Source organism: Saccopteryx bilineata, chromosome 5 (genome assembly GCF_036850765.1).
Source record: "Saccopteryx bilineata isolate mSacBil1 chromosome 5, mSacBil1_pri_phased_curated, whole genome shotgun sequence".
NCBI lineage: Eukaryota > Metazoa > Chordata > Mammalia > Chiroptera > Emballonuridae > Saccopteryx > Saccopteryx bilineata.
Window position 1 is genome coordinate 1,503,067 of NC_089494.1, and position 17,113 is coordinate 1,520,179.

The 17,113-nt window shown below is 57.1% G+C and overlaps 1 long non-coding RNA gene across 5 annotated transcripts; it reads right to left on the reverse strand.

Moving 5' to 3' along the window:
- Positions 1-1,262: 1,262 nt before the first annotated feature.
- On the reverse strand, positions 1,263-12,152 carry LOC136306344 (uncharacterized). 5 transcript variants are annotated; one of them, XR_010725638.1, is made up of 6 exons: positions 11,907-12,152; positions 10,084-10,135; positions 8,267-8,327; positions 5,557-5,912; positions 4,257-4,902; positions 1,263-2,423 (listed from the first exon to the last, which is right to left on the reverse strand). It is a non-coding gene; the product is annotated as an uncharacterized lncRNA (long non-coding RNA). The 5 variants fall into 5 exon arrangements; XR_010725636.1 differs by having other exon boundaries at positions 4,114-4,902; XR_010725637.1 differs by adding an exon at positions 6,003-6,146 and having other exon boundaries at positions 1,263-4,902.
- Between the last annotated feature and the right edge of the window lie 4,961 nt (positions 12,153-17,113).

A 17,113-nucleotide genomic window follows, 5' to 3' on the forward strand; every position in this document is an offset into this window, starting at 1 on the left:
AAAAAAAAGAAGCATTTGATGTTTTTATTTTTATTAAACAAGAACATCAGAAAAGCCAATGACAAGTCAAAGAAAGTTGTTCAATTATGCAAAGGAGATGCAAAACCAACTTTTATTTCATTGGTGGAAATGCACTCGACAAAAGGCTGAGAGTACTGGAGTATCTGCACGTCCCCTGACCCCCTAATTTTTGTGAACAGTGTAGCTGTGGGCCGAGCAGCGTGCCTTTCCTCCAAAGCAGATGGTATGCAATGGAAGGAAAAAAGCAACTTCTTTGAGGGGAAAGCCAGAACATGCTTCTGCAGCCAGGTGACCAAGGCCAACACCAACAGAGATGTGTCATGTGGACAGGAAGGGTAGGAGGGGCCCCTGGTCCGGGTATGACCAGAGGGCACTTTGCTACTCCCATGCTTTTTTCCTACCGAAACACACAGTCCAGTCTAATCAGAAGAACATCAAGGCTTTCTATGACATGCCTGGCCCATCCTCCCTAAGACTTACCCAGTGATCAGAAAGAAGGCAAGTCCGAGGAGCTCACAGCTCACCGCTCACAGCCAGGAGCCTGCAGAGCCGTGCTGAGTAAAGACACCAGGACCCGGGATGGGGCCGGGACCAGGGAAAGGCCCTCGGGGAGAAGCCGAGGGACCCTGAAGGAGGCACGCACCTTTGTTCTCACGGGGGCAGACGTCCGTTTGCAGACGGTGGCAAGCACACCCCACAGCACCGGGCGCTGACACGAGAGGGAAACCGGGTGGATGGGAATCTGCCGTGTCTTTGCAAATTCTCTACAAATCTAAAACTATTCTAAAATACTGTATAAAGTTTTATTTTTAGAAAAGCTAAAAGTGGTTACTCCCTGATAGAATGTGTGTGTGCTTTCTGGAAGCAAGCAAGACCCCAGAATAGAGACTAAGGATGGTGTGAAGGGGGACCTTTGGAGCTGAGGTCTTGGGGGTCACGAGAGGGGGATGGGCGTGGGGTTGCTGCTCCCAGTCAGGCAGGCCAGCAGGCACCTGGGCCAGGTGTGACAGGGGCTGGACAGGTGGGCAGTGCTGGCCCCTCTCGGGCTCCTCTCCTCTGGGCCAGTCCTCCTGCTGCCTCTGCTTCTCAGAGCCTGCCCCTCCCTTCTGCCCTCTGCAGCTTCCAGTGCTCCTGGGGGCACCCCTCTCTCTGCTGCCCCTCCCCCTCCAGCGGCCTCCCCTCCTGGTCCCTTTCTTCTCCCTGGGGGCTCCCCCACTGTGCAGATGCCCCCTCCAGGTCTGTTCATTCCACAATTTTTATTTTATTTTATTTTATTTTTCATTTTTCCAAAGCTGGAAACGGGGAGGCAGTCAGACAGGCTCCTGCATGTGCCCGACCGGGATCCACCCGGCATGCCCACCAGGGGGCGATGTTCTGCCCCTCTGGGGTGTCGCTCTGTTGCATCCAGAGCCATTCTAGCGCCTGGGGCAGAGGCCACAGAGCCATCCCCAGCGCCCGGGCCTTCTTTGCTCCAATGGAGCCTCGGCTGTGGGAGGGGAAGAGAGAGACAGAGAGGAAGGAGAGGGGGAGGGTTGGAGAAGCAGATGGGCGCTTCTCCTGTGTGCCCTGGCCGGGAATCGAACCCGGGACTCCCGCCGACGCTCTACCGCTGAGCTAACCGTCCAGGGCTCATCCACTCTTTATTTGTCCCCATCACTCCCTTTCCCCATTATTGACTAAGTAGCGGAAGTCACATTTGTTTTAATTCCTTGTTCTCTTGCCCGAATCAAGTTTCAGACGCTCAGATTTTAAAGAGCCGGTAAGAGGAACACATCAGCCGCAGGGAACAGGCGATGTGACCGTCCCACTGGGACCTCGTCCCGCGTTCAGCTGGAACAGAAGGGGCCACCACTGTCCCCTCGACACTTCGCGTCAGTGGGGACTGGACCCGAGGACCATTCGGTCAGACTTACGAGTCGCCGGGTCAGCCTGGCTGAGCACAGCCGCCGGCACCCCAGTCTCGGCAAACCCGCTCCCCTCTGTGGCTCGATTAGGGCTTTCTGCCTCCTACTGACCACAGCATTCCGCCCCACCCCCAGGCGTCGGCAGCCTTAGGCGCATGCACACGGAGACTACACGCCTGGCACTAGCGTGTCTTTGGTGAGTTACCTGTGGTGGTTGTAACAAACACCACAAACGTGGCGGCTTTAAGCCGTAGGAAACCCATGTCTCACACTTCTAGAGGCTGGGAGTCTAAGGTCCAGGGAGAGGCACGCCCCTTCCAGAGCTCCGGGGGGAGAGTGCCTTCCAGCTCCCAGGGGCACCAGGCCTTCTGGGTTCATGGCTGCCCCAGTCCAACCTCTTAGGTCTCATTTCTTTCACCCTGCGGGTAAGTCTCGCTTCAGGGCTTGCCACAGATGACCAACCACAGAGGAATGTCTGACGTCACACGCCGAGGAGTCCTGGGTGATTGGAAACCGCTAGAAGTTAAACATACTCAAACTTCCATGAAAGACCATCCTCTGTCCAGTAGCCAATCGGCTAAATGCCCCACGACCCTTCCTGCTCCCCCGCCCCTAAACCCTTAAAAAAGCACGTCCTAGCCTGTGCCTGGTGCGACTCTCCCTTACGAGTCAGCCCGGCAGGGTTCCTCTCTTCCTTTCAATAGAGCCTGTTACACTGGTCTTTTCTCTGATGGGTTCTAACACAGCCTCAGCCTCCATCTTCACGTGGCCTCTACATCTCCAATCTCCCTCTCTTGAGTCTCAGAAGGACGCCAGTCACCAGATTCAAGACCCACCCAGACAACCTAGAATGCTCTCCTCTCAAGATCTGTACCCTGATTGTATCTGCAAAGATCCTTATTCCAGATACGATCACATAATGAGGTCCCGGTGGACACACCTTTTGGGGGACCACTAGTCACCCCAGGATATCTGTTCATATTTGATTTTTTTACTAATCAAATCTAATGACACGAGGCCCTCCATTCACGAGGCCGTGCGTTAGAGGATATTTTTGTAGTATTTTCCTGATAAGGCAAGGATTACAAGGTCAAAAACTGAATTCCATGACTTTTTTTTTTTTTTTAATGTACTGGCCTCAGGAGTTCAGAAATTTGCAAGGAGAGTTGAACAATAACTTTTTGGCAGTTTTGCAGAAATCTCATTTCATGTTAGTTTCAGCTCAGATTGCTAGAGAGAAGGTAATCTGCCTATTACACAAATATTTATCCAGTGTCCTGTGTGTGCCAGGCCTGGGGGGGGGGGGTCAATGGTGAATGGAAACAGTCCAAGGATAAGACTGTTGGAGGGGAGGAACAGATGATAGACACGAGGCCCAGACTGAAGGAACAAGCCCACGACCCATACACAAGGCAGACTTACTCCCCTGGTCCCTCTCTGTCCCTTTCCTGTGCCCTAGGATGAGGACCCATGGTATCCCCGTCACTCTCTGGTGACCCCAAGTCCGATGCGGTAATTCACCAGGCCTGTATGTTAACCTACACATCAGTCTCCACTCAGGTTCTTGTCCCCCCCCCCCCGCCCCCCCACTCCCCACCGAAGTGCTGCTTCCAGGGCACTGCCCGGCCCTGGCCTGGGGACAGTGTGGCACGCTGAATCACAGCCCCAGAGACGTGACATCCTAGTCCCCGGAACCCGTGCAAAGGGCACGTTGCTGACGGGATTAAGCTAAGGGTCTTGAGACAGGGAGATAGTCCTGGGTTATCTGGGTGCCCCCAGTGTCACCACAGGTCTGACGGGAAGAAGGCAGGGTGAAAGGAGGAGGAGGAGGCAACGTGTCCGTGTAAGTAGAGATTAGGGGGAGGCGGTCACAAGCCAAAGAGGTGGCTCAACGTCCCACAAGTCTCTTCAGGACCTGGGACCTGGCCCTGCCACCAACCGAAGGGCAGGAACGGCCCTCCTCACCCTCCCGCATGCCGATACCTGGACCTTCCCCCGCCTGCCCCAGGGTTGCTGCCTCTTTCTGCCCCTAACACCTGCCCTGGCTCCATCCACCTGTGACTCCAGCCTCCTCCCTCCGTGGCTCCAGCCCCAGGTGCCAAGGCCACCGTGTCCTGCACCCCTTGCCCTTTGGCCTCCTCTCCTCAGGTCCCGCCCCTGCCACACGACGGTTCTGTCGTTCACATACAACCACTGGGAGAACCAGGAGGCGCCCGGTGGGCCCAGGCAGGGGAGAGAGCCCTTGTCCTCGGCGCTGACAAGGTTCCAGAGGAGAACACGTCTCCCTTCCAGGCTGTGCAGAAGGACCAGGACCGATCAGATGGCACTGACCTCCCCACACTGCGCTCCCGTGCGGTCCAGGTGACACGGAGGCGCGGAGGCTGGCCCGGAGCTTCACCGTCACGTGCTTGAAGGACAGCCTCCGTGTGTGATTCCCAGGATCCTAGGACCCCAGAGTGGGACAAGACCCAGAGACCACGGAGTCCTCCCTGGGGCAGGGCCTCTGACCTTCTGAAGAGGTCATCAAAGGTTCCGTGCTGGGCAACAGCACGTCTCTGAACACCCCGAGCTAACTCCCGGGATGGGGGCTGAGACGACTGGCTTGGGTAGGGACTCGGGTGTTGACCGTGCAGAAGAATAACATCAGCGATCCAAACACCCGAGCTGCGTAAAGTGCAGCTCAGACTCCTGCCGATGTTGTGGTCCTGGACACGCGACTTCAGCTCTCTGGGTGGGGGAGGGGTGGGCAAAGCGGGGGTAGTGAGAGCACTTATGTCTCGGGGCAGCTGAGAGAAACGAGCCGCAGGCCACAGCCAGCTCTGTGAGGCTCGTGTCTTCCACTGAGCACAGCGGATGCGCGGCAGGTGTCAGGAGGATCCTGCAAGCGGGTGTGTGTGTGTATGTGTGTCCCAGTGGGGTCTCATCTGCTGGGTAAGAGCAGGGGCACAGCTGTCTCCTCGCTTCGGAACTGGAGAAGCTGCGATGTACAAGAAGAGAAGATCTTGTTCTTGTCCGCGCAGCAGCAGGTTTGACTGACCAGCCAGCACACCCACACCACAGGGGGGATGGATTTAGCGTGGGCTCCAGCTGCTTCCCAACGTGGCCCCTCCCCTCACCACTGTGGCCCCTCCCCTACACCAGCGTGGCCCCTCCCCTACACCAGCATGCCCCCCTCACCAGTGAGGCCCCTCTCCTACAATAGCGTGGCCCCTCCCCTCACCAGTGAGGTCCCTCCCCTACACCAGTGTGGCCCCTCCCCTACACCAGCATGCCCCCCTCACCAGCATAGGCCCTCCCCTATACCAGCGTGGCTCCTCCCCTACACCAGTGTGGCCCCTCCCCTACACCAGTGTGGCCCCTCCCCTACACCAGCGTGGCTCCTCCCCTACACCAGTGTGGCCCCTCCTCTACACCAGCGTGGCCCCTCCCCTCACCAGTGTGGCCCCTCCCCTGCACCAGCGTGGCCCCTCCCCTACACCAGTGTGGCCCCTCCCCTCACCAGCAAGCCCCCCCTACACCAGCACCTCCTCTTCACCAGCACGCAGCATGTCCCTGCGCCTCCCCACTGGCATGCCCGGTCCTGCGGGCGCCCCCCTCCTCAGCCGTGGTCTGCAGCCGGAACATCACGAACCTGTACCCTGCCTCTCGCCAACTGGCTGTTATGAATGGCGGTGGCCCAGGACAGGACGAGCCATTCCCGGCACCATGATGGAACCAGCTGGCGCGGGCAGAAGTGCCGACAGACAAGAGGCACAGGCCTTGACGGGTGAGGTGAATGGCACGCGTTGAAAGCCCACGTAAGAAGCAAGGTGGCCGCAGGGCTGTGTGGGTGTTGGGGGGGGCGATGTCAGGGAGGAAGACAGTGGGGACGGAGGGCTGTGTTACCCAACAGCTGGCGCCACGCGTCCTGGGGTGGGTTGTCTCCTGGCGCTCTGCCCGAGGGGTTCAGCCGCTTCCCACCCGGGGATGGCAGCCACCAAACACCATCTGCGTTCAAAACAGATGAGAAGCAAACACGGGCTTCTGGTGAGCTCGCTGCTGGGGACCGACCTGGTGAGCTCGCTGCCAGGGACCGACCTCAGCAGAGCAGAGCCAGGAGGGCAGCCTGGGCGTGGCCGGGCGTCCTCTGTGGGCTCCGAGGTGAGAAGGGCTCCATGGTGAGGAGGGCTCCGAGGTGAGGAGGGTGGCCTGGCCATCTGCCCCAGCGAGCTCCAGGGAAGCCTGTGCTGCAGGTATACAAACAGCTGCAGCAGAGCCTCGGGGACACCAGGGTCACCGGGGACATTGTTCCTGCCGCCAGAGGCCCCCGGCCCAGCAGAGGCCAGGAGGCTGTGTTTCAGTACCAGGAGCCCTGCCCTGGGCAAGCCCGTCTCTGCTCCCTACAGCCCACACGGCAGCCTTTCCATGTGACCAGTCAGCCTACAATCTGCTAGACGAAGGTTTTCCCCCAATTGACACAAAAGAAAAGGGACACGCTGACCAGCCACTCCTGCAGCTGTCCCCATGCTCACACCCTGGGCTCTGATCTGCAGCCAGAAGACTTGCTTCACCCTGAGCTCACCCAAACTGGAAACCTCAGTCCTTACCAAGCGGGCCCAGGGCTCAGGGCCCTGCCCCTCCCACCCCAAGACCTTCCCCTGGGAGCTGATGTGACCCCACCTTCCTGCAAGCACTGACTCCTACCCATGGGCTGTGCCCCACCCGCCCCATGGGCCGGACCTCAGGAGGTATGCCACAGGGGTCCTGGGTGGGCCCCTTTTCCCCGTTTTCTCTTTCTTATCCTACCTGCCACCAGATTATACATCTGCTATTTCCTTCAGCAAAAGCCCAGTTGAGTGGCAGTTGTCCCCAAACCACCTCTGGGTCTGAGTGACAGACTCCTCAGGTCACATCTCCTCTCTCTGCCTCTAAAACACAGGCCAAGGGGGTTTCCAGACCTCCTACACTGTTTCACTGGAAGTAACAACTGAAGGAGCTTTAACAGTGGACACTGCATCCGCACACAGGCCCTTGGTCTTGACGGCAGCTTGCGAGGGGGTTTCATTGCCACCGTGCCCCTCCACTGAGGAGAAGGACGCCGTCAGAGGTGGAGAAAGTCACCGCAGACTCCCATGGCTCGTCACTGGAGGACTGGGTTGGCGTCCACCCTGTTTGGGGCTCCCTTGGGGTCCACACTCAGTGGTTCCCAGAGAGATAAATAGCCAGGTGCCTCTCTGGAGGGAGAGAGGAAGAAGCAGGTGCCAGGAGGGCAGCAGGCGAGCCCGGGCAGCCGAGTGGGCAGTGTCTGCATCTCCCACCAGGTTCCCAGCACTGCTCTGTTGAGAGCAGCCGTGGGCCCCGGGTGAAGCCGGGGCAATGACCTGGCATGGGCCTGCCCAGAGAGTGGGGCTCTGCCAGCCCAGGACAGGGGCACTGTTGTGCCAAAGTCCTTTGCACCCACACTTTCCTGTACCTCCTCTCATGTCCCTGCAGCCCCGAAGACCCCCCTAGACTAGCCCCAAGCAGACCACAGACACTCCACAAGGCCCACCTAACCCTCGTCCCATCTCACCAGCTCCCTGGGTGACTATGAAGCCCTTGCGTTCTAAATTCTTCGAAGGAAATGAACTGTTTAGTTAAAATATATAAATAAATAAATAAGGTATTGTGGGAGATAAAACACAGAAAGAATTGTTTCAAAATTACAATAAGTATAAATGGTCTAAGGGCTTCAAATAAAAGGCAAAAACTGTCAGACTGCTTTAAAAAAAAAAGAAGAAAAAGAGAAAAGGACCCATGTATAAGCCGTCTGCAAGAAATGCACTTTAAACATCAGGACCAGGTAGATCAAAAGTAAAAAAATGTAAAAATATATCCTGGGACTCTACCCATAAGAAAGGTGGTATGGGTCTGTCCATGTCCAAGTCGACTTCAGGACACAGAATAGGACCAGGATAGCAGAGGAACGATTCATTGTGACAGAAGGGTTAACTCGTCAAGAGGATATTAATGACCCTACACACAGGAAGCAGGACCTGGGGGAACTGAAGGTCAACCATGTGACCCCGCAAATGCTGCCGGTGACGCCCACGCTCCTCTTCCCACACGGGGAGCAAGCAGGCAGAAAACCAGTTAAGAGTTTGGAGAACTTGGTCAGCCCTGTCTGGCGACTGGACCCACAGGATTTAATAAGCACCCCACAACCAGAGCAACAGGATCACAGCTCCCCAGAACAGCTACCCAGACAGGCGGGACCACTCCAGGTTGGAGGAGGGTGTGGTGGAGGGGGGGGATTCAGTGGAGGATGCTGGGAAATCTGCTACTGACATGGAAAAAAATAAGATAATAAGCTCCCAACTCACGTGATGCCCAACGGTAAAATCCAGGTGAACGAAACTTAAGTGGGGAGTGAATCTTGAAAACCTGTATAGAGAAATACACGGAGAGGTTTTGTGACTTTGCAGCAGTGAAGGATTTATTAAGGAAGCCCCAAAAGCCTGACCAGGCTGTGGTGCAGTGGATAGAGCGTCAGACTGGGATGCTGAGGACCCAGGTTCAAGACCGACCCCGAGGTTGCCAGCTTGAGCGCGGGCTCATCTGGTTTGAGCAAAAAGCTCACCAGCTTGGGCCCAAGGTCGCTGGCTTGAGCAAGGGGTCACTCAGTCTGCTGGCTCCCTGGTCAAGGCACATATGAGAAAGCGATCAATGAACAACTAAGGTGTTGCAATGGAAAACTGATGATTGATGCTTCTCATCTCTCTCCGTTCCTGTTTGTCTGTCCCTGTCTATCCCTCTCTCTGACTCTATCTCTATCCCTGTAAAAAAAAAAAGCCCCCCAAAACGCAAACCAGAAAGGACAAAAATGACTCTTTTGCATGAAAAGTAAGTGCAAACTATACATTAAAAGACGTCATCACATTTAAGAAAATGGCACCCCGTGGAAAAAGATGTCTGTACCAGAAAAACAGTGAAAGGATTAAAATAACGTCAAGCGATCCTACAAAACAAAATTCAATAGTGAACAGTACAAACATTGTTTCGAAGAGCCGATACAGTGATTTATGGGAGAAGACCGTCCAATGGTAAATAAATTTGAAAAATGGATCGACCTCAGTGAAAATCGGAGAAATGCAAATTAAACTACAGTAAAATTCCGTTTCATGACCACAGGATTCACAAAACGAAGAAGTCTCGGCGTTCCAAGTGCTGCTGAGGATAAGGAGAAAAGTCGAGCCCGGCTGTTGGCAGCGTCAACTGGAACACCCCTTGGGACCATAAATCGCCAACACCCAGCAAATTTGAAAACGCGTGTACCCAGTGATGGGTCAGCTCCACTCTTGGAGCGAGGGATAGGGACAGGGTTAGGGATACAGGACAGAGATTGAGATATGTAGAAATTGATTAAAAACATAGATAACAGATAAGTAACTTAGACAAACTTCAAGTGCAGGAGAAGAATTGGGCAGAACTGTTTGTTCCTAACAGTGTTACATTGTGCTCAGAAGTAGTTACATATGTAACGAGTGTTCAGAAATTCATGGTGAGGAGACAGGTCTGCTTTGAGGTGTTCTTTGCTTTGAGGCGTGTTGAAGTTGCTTAACTATATATCGAAGATTTCATTTTTTTCTCTCTTTTTTTTTTTTGAGGGGGGAGAGGTAGAGAGAAGGACAGACAGAGAGGAAGGGAGAGGAGAAGCATCAACTCATAGTGGCGGCACCTTAGTTGTTCACTGATTGCTTCTCATATGTGCCTTGATCAGGGGTTTCCAGCTGAGCCAGTGACTCTTTGCTCAAGCCAGAGATCTTGGGCTCAAGCCAGTGACCATGGGGTCATGTCTATGATCCCACGCTCAAGCTGGTGACCCTGCGCTCAAGCCTGTGACCTCGGACTTTTGAACCTGGGTCCTCAGCATCCCAGGCTGACGCTCTATCCACTGCGCCACTGCCTGGTCCGAAAATTTCAGTTTCTTAGGCTGTTAACATGTAACAGATTTATCCCTTTTTGTGAGTCAATCAATAAATGTTTTTGCAGGCGTAGTTTTCATTTCTAACAGGATACATATTGATACGTATAACCCATGGGAACAAAAGCCCCTTGAGGTTCTCAACAATTTTAAGAGTTTAAAGGGACCCTGAGACCGAAGCCGCCACAACCAGCCTCTGGGACAAAGCACACTCACCGAGTCACGTGTCTCGTACTTGTGCTCAGCGAGGCTTCACAGACAAACGCCCCTGAAAACACAGTGAGGGAAACGTTTGTTTCCCAGAAACATGTCTACGCCCTGCGTGAGTGGGCGTAGAAATGCAAGTTTAATTGTGTGGAATAAAGTTGCTCAGGTGATAAGTCTTAGAGGGAGTGTGTTAAACACCACAGTTTTATTTCTGGTGGTGGTGGTGGTGGTGTGTGTGTGTGTGTGGGAAGCATGCTGACCTTTCTTTTTATTTAAAATATTTAGGTAGGAAATACCAGCCGTATCTCAGCGCGTCATTGCTAAGCACCCAGCCGGAGAGAAGCGGGCTCGTGCTCGTTCCTCGGGAGGGGCGGGGCCTCACACCCACGGGGGAGCTCGCACAGTGCCCTGGGACCATACCCCCATGTTGACCTTGACCTAAAATAGAGCCACCTCTCAGGGGCCCCAGTGAGCCTTTTACATCAGCTGCTGGGCCAAGCACTTCCTTGGAGAAACCCCTCCCTGGTGCTCTAGCTGGAAACACAAGGTGAAGTGTCCCCCCCCCCCCACCCTGGTGCTACTCCCAGACCCCACCCCCCACAGCCCCCTGTACAGTCACTGGAAGCATTTGTCTCCTTGAGAAAATCCGCTCTGCTGGGAAACAGCAGGTAATACGCAGTAAATAAAGCGGTTTGGTTGAAAGCCTCAGGAAGGAAGTAGGGAGTGGCAGCTGGGAGCTGTGCTGGTTGGCGGGGCAGCAAAGGCCTCCCTTGTGGGGAAAGGGTCTCCTGCTTGGAGACTTGAAGCCAAGAGGGGCTGCTGTGAGGGTCTAGGGCAGGGGTCCCCAAACTACGGCCCGCGGGCCGCATGTGGTCCCCTGAGGCCATTTATCCAGTTCCTGCTGCACTTCCGGAAGGGGCACCTCTTTCATTGGTGGTCAGTGAGAGGGGCATAGTTCCCATTGAAATACTGGTCAGTTTGTTGATTTAAATTTACTTGTTTTTTATTTTAAATATTGTATTTGTTCCCGTTCTGTTTTTTTACTTTAAAATAAAATATGTGCAGTATGCATAGGGATTTGTTCATAGTTTTTTTTATAGTCTGGCCCTTCGATGGTCTGAGGGACAGTGAACTGGCCCCCTGTGTAAAAAGTTTGGGGACCCCTGGTCTAGGGGACAGCGAGCGTTCCAGGCGAAGGGAGCCAATTAGACGGGATGGGTGGATGTGCCCAGTGGAGGCCTCCGGGGCTTTCTGAGACGGACAGGTGGGCACTGCAGGTGAAATGCCCACAAATGCACCCTGCTGGGTCCGCCTCGGAGACAGACTCGCAGGGAGTGAAGGGGGCCTGAGGGTCCGTGGAGAGACAGAGTCCGGGGCGGCATCCTCCTGCCACACGTGCCTGGCAAGAAGCCTCCACCGCGGAAGGTCCCTGAGCACGTCTGGGGCGTTTGCAGGGACTCTGTTCTCTCACCCTGCAAGAGAGGACCACCCCCGCACCCCTACCAGAACAGCTGGAATCCGGCAGTGACAACACGGCCGGCCGGCACGCGAGCTGCAGACGCCGGACCCGCGCACACGGCTGTTGGGACGTGGAAGGGGCAGCCGCTCAGGGGCAGCCCGTGGCTGCTTCCTACCACACCCCACGGGCCCCCTCCCCGGGGCCTTCGTCCTGAGAAACGGAGACTCGTGTCCACGCACAGCCTGTACACCTGTGCTCACAGCAGCCCCAGGCTGGAAACGCCCAGGGGCCCTTCACAGGCGAGTGTGAACAAACTCACACACCTCTGGGCTGCAGGACCGGGCGCAGCAAGACAGAGGAACACACTACTCACAGGAAAACCCGGTGACGTCTTGGAGAAAGGCCACTCTCGTCCACCGGCGGGGACGTCGCCCTCCCGGGGGCTCCGGACGATGGTGCGTTTTCCATGCAGGGCTCCGATGACCACAGTGACAAGACTGTGGGGATGCAGAGCATTGGGTGGTGGCCAGGTTCAGGTTAGGGAGCAGAGGAGGGGTCCTGTGTGCAGCTGTAGTCACTGCTGTGGGAAAATGGCTGAGAGTTGAAACTGCAGCCTTGAGACAAGTCTTTGGTATGGACTTTGGAACGCCAAGTCCTGCGGGGGCAGAACGCCGCCCCGGCAAGGACCACGGTGACTGTTTATAGGAAGCAGCTGATCCCTGTGGCCATTTTCCTGCATGCCTGGGGGGCATTGGGTGGTCATCTTTCTCTGCACCTGAATCCTCTGTAGATTAATGTGACCCAGGTTCTGCTAATCTGCTCGGTCAGCAAAGAGACCAGTACACACGATGAGGCTGCAGAGATCTGGGCTCTCAGTCCTAGAGGCTGGGAGTCCCCTGGACCCATCTCTTCTCTATGTTGTGTCTTGTGTGTGTTTTTTCTTAAGTCCTGTAGCGCCTTCCTCTCGTGCTCGCCCACGGCTGAGCTGGTCTTGGCAACTGTGGTTGTGGGTTCAGGACCCTACACGTGGGATTAGATTGTACAGGACTAAACACATCCTCAGAAGGGGGCACCTGAAACAGGTGTCATCTGAGTGAGACAGGTGGGCCCCACTGATGTTCATTTCGAGGTTGTGACCCTGTGCTCTGGTGACGGGGGAGCCTGCAGGGTGTTGTTTCGCACGACTGCCTGTGAATCTATGATCATCTCAAAATAAAGTTTTGTTTGTGTATTTTTTTTTAAGAGACACATCAGTGGATCTCACACTGTCTCCAGGGAGAGTCCTCGGGGCCACAGGAAAGCAGTGGTGGGCAAGACAGAAGGAACGTTCTAGATCAGCCAATAGGCCCAGGACGTCACTCGGTGTCTGGAAGTGCATGCCGGGGCCAGGGCTCACGGGACTGAGGTGCCCTCTCTCTCTCGGGCAGGGCCTGGGCCCGTGGCTGTTCCTGGTGGGGTACACCACTATCACCAAACACTCAAGGCTTAGCCTGGATGAGGCCGTGTGAGCCGGGGATGGGGAGGGCCAGGGAGAGGGGACAGTGGCTCAAGACCTGCTCTCTACGGCCCAGGCGGCCACACTTCTCAGTGGTCCTCCTGCCTATCTCTATGAGCGCCTCCCAGACCGCGTCCGAAGGCCCAGCTCCTCCTGAGCCCCAAGGTCACGCACCGCGGACAAGCATGGGTCTGAAGCCAACTCCGCATTGTCAGGAGCCCGGCGCCCAGAGGGAGAACACAGACCCACTGTCCCCTCTGGTTTGCAAAGACTGAAACTTCAGCAGAATAAATGAAAATCGTACAGCAACATCGATACTATCTTTCCTTCTGGGCTTACAAATTGAGGGAACCTCCCAGTACATGTGGGCTGGCCAAGCCACAAGCTCTTAAGAGCCAATTGAAGACCTTTGCCAAACCCCTAAATTCCATGGAAGAGTTGATTCCTATTAAATTCACATAAAAATCATACCACGTGTGAAGGGGCTCTCTGACCCATTTCCTAGTGCTGTGGGTATCGTGTGTCCAGTCTGCAAGGCACTGTGAGCTCTGACGGCCCGGAGGCGGCCCCCTGCCCGTCCCCTGAGGGAGCAGCCACTGAGGACCACTCTTCAGGACACCGGGAGGCTGCTGCCCCGATTCTGGGCGGCCTTCTGGGAGCGAGTCAGCCCCTTCAAGCCTCAGTTTCCCCGTCTGCGGCAGAGGTGCTCAGCACTGGGTCTGGGCTCGCAGAGAACAACAGAGCCCCCCTCGGTTCCTGCAGTTCACGTTTGAATTTCCACCCAGAAGCTGCCCACCGGCCCCCGGGAGACCCCACTGTGCTTGTCTCCTTCCTGTGACATTCCAGGTACTGCGCTCCGTGACAGCCGGGCTTCCATGCCCACCAGGGCCTGTGGGGACGTCCGTCGGTGGGACAAGCCCACGCTGAGCTGTCTGAGGCGCCTGCTCCACGGTGGGCTGCTCCCCCTCGCCACCCGAGTGGCCCACGTGGGTGATGTCAAAGCAGATAGCTCCACACGACAAACGAGACGGTCCCGGACCTCAGGCAGGCACCTGCCCACAAGGTCACCAGCCAGCCTCCGAAAGGAAGGGGGCGGGCTTTGCGTCTTTCCAAGGCTTCCGTCTCAAAGGCGGCAAACCCACTCAGAGTCGCGTAGGTCTGTGGCAGCTGCACTGACTAACAGAAGCTTTGGTCCCTATGACACCTGAGAGGCTCCGGTTGGGCCCCCCGGGGCCGGGTGCTGCCCTCCTACCCTCCTACCCTCCTGCCCTCCTGACCTGGCTCACGGCTGCTTCTCCCTGTTCCAGGCTGTTGGTCCCACCACCCCTCTGTCTCACAGCCCCTGATAGCCGTTTTGAGGCTTTCTGCTTCCTGGCTCACTTCTGGCCGACTTTCTAGATGGTCACCCCTTGGCCAGTCCCACGGCCACGGAGATGGTTGAGGAGGAAGAGGGTGCCCTCCATCCGGTACCACATGTTAGGGAGAGGAGGAGGGGAGGGTGGGCGGCTCCTCAAAGGGGGGAGAGGACAGTTCCCAGAAGAGAAAAATGAGATTGTCCAATGAAGAATAAGCATGGATGCTCACTGCACGCCAGACAGGAAGTACCCCTGGCATCTCTGCAGGGGACAGGCTTGGTCCCCAAGCACGCACAAAGAGGCTTGGCTTCACAACTCATCAGGGAAATGCAAACCAGCCACGATGAGATGCTGCTTCCCAAGCACGAAGAGCTGCTAGCATGCAAGAGGATGTCAAGAAGTTGCAACACTCATCCGCTGCGGGTGGGGATGCAGCCGCTGCTGAAAACGGTCGGCGGTTCCTCACAGTCGACCACAGAGCGACCGCGGGACCCAGCAATTCCACCCCCAGATGTGTGCCCAGAGGGAGAGAAAGTGTGCTCACGCAAACACGTGCACACGAATGTTCATAGCAGCGCCATACACAGTAGCCAAAAGGAGAGAACAGCCCAGCCTGGGACTGATACACAGTGTGGTCTATCCACACATGGGGATTGTTCAACCGCAAGAAGGAACGCAGCAAGTCTTAGAAACTGTGACACGAAGCGAAACAAAGTATCGGAAGCCAATTTTACCAGAGGCTCATGCTATGTACGACCCAGAGTTGAGTTCCTACGGCATTTCTGGTCACAGAAACGTCATCAAACGTCTAAATAAAGACCCCAAGCACTTCCAATATTACACATCGAAATCCATGTGAGCTGCCCATACATTCAGGATAGATTAATAAAAACAAGTAAGATGATTATTTTCCAACCCATGCGTTTCAGCTCAGGGTGCGAGGCGGGACTCACTCTGGACAGGATGCCCGTCCATCACGGGGCCGCCCACACCCACGAAGATGGGACAGTGCAGACATGGCATTCCCTCACGCGCACATCCGTAGCCCCCGGAGGAAAGCCACACGGATGCGGGAGACCGTGCACACTCCACGGACAGTGGCCCCGCCGGGAATTGATTATTTTTCCTCGTCAATGTTACAATGAGCAGATGGTGAACGAAATGACGTAATTTGAGGACCTGCTGTAAGTATTGATTCATGATACGACGTGGTCTGGGTCTGGCTCCGTGTCCCAGAAAGAGTCAGTCAGAGGCTGGAAGGTCTCGTCTGGCGGGGGCGTGGGGGACGGGGTGAACCGGACCCCCCCATCTCCTGGAGGGTTCGAGGGTTTTCCACGGGGAGCAGCCCGGGCCCAGACCGCACGTGGCTGACGGTGGGCACACGGCAGGGGCGCTGAACAGTCCAGTCTGGGCTGCTGCGGGGGACTGGGGCAGGTCTCGAGCCTGCAGCCAGAGGCAGGATTCTTGGACTTGAGATTGGAGGGTCCAGGGCTCTGCATGCCTGACGGCCAGTTGCCCCACAGCTGGGCCACCTTGGAGGCCATTTGTCCTCTCTGTGTCCCCTCTTCTCATCAGAGGAGAGAGTGTGCCCAATCCGAGGAGGCCTTGTGTGGTGTTATGAACAAGAAGAGCAGGAGACTCTTCAGACTAGAGCCACTGTTATCTGTGGGGCCAGCCCTCCCTCCCCTGCCCTTCCACCCCCCTTAGTGCTCTCGCCCATCTGTCAGTCCCTGTGCGGCCCCGGAGTCCGGGGTGGGCTCAGGTCAGACCTCGGTCCCCGTGCGGCCCCGGAGTCCGGGGCGGGCTCAGGTCAGACCTCTGTCCCCGTGCGGCCCTGGAGCCCGGGGTGGGCTCAGGTCAGACCTCGGTCCCCGTGCAGCCCTGGAGCCCGGGGCGGGCGCAGGTCAGACCTCTGTCCCCGTGCGGCCCTGGAGCCCGGGGTGGGCTCAGGTCAGACCTCGGTCCCCGTGCGGCCCTGGAGCCCGGGGTGGGCTCAGGTCAGACCTCGGTCCCCGTGCGGCCCCGGAGCCCGGGGTGGGCTCAGGTCAGACCTCTGTCCCCATGCGGCCCTGGAGCCCGGGGCGGGCTCAGGTCAGACCTCTGTCCCCGTGCGGCCCTGGAGCCTGGGGTGGGCTCAGGTCAGACCTCGGTCCCCGTGCAGCCCTGGAGCCCGGGGCGGGCGCAGGTCAGACCTCTGTCCCCGTGCGGCACTGGAGCCCGGGGTGGGCTCAGGTCAGACCTCGGTCCCCGTGCGGCCCTGGAGCCCGGGGTGGGCTCAGGTCAGACCTCGGTCCCCGTGCGGCCCTGGAGCCCGGGGTGGGCTCAGGTCAGACCTCGGTCCCCGTGCAGCCCTGGAGCCCGGGGCGGGCGCAGGTCAGACCTCTGTCCCCGTGCGGCACTGGAGCCCGGGGTGGGCTCAGGTCAGACCTCGGTCCCCGTGCGGCCCTGGAGCCCGGGGTGGGCTCAGGTCAGACCTCGGTCCCCGTGCAGCCCTGGAGCCCGGGGTGGGCTCAGGTCAGACCTCGGTCCCCGTGCGGCCCTGGAGCCCGGGGTGGGCTCAGGTCAGACCTCGGTCCCCGTGCGGCCCTGGAGCCCGGGGTGGGCTCAGGTCAGACCTCGGTCCCCGTGCGGCCCTGGAGCCCGGGGTGGGCTCAGGTCAGACCTCGGTCCCCGTGCGGCCCTGGAGCCCGGGGTGGGCTCAGGTCAGACCTCTGTCCCCGTGCGGCCCTG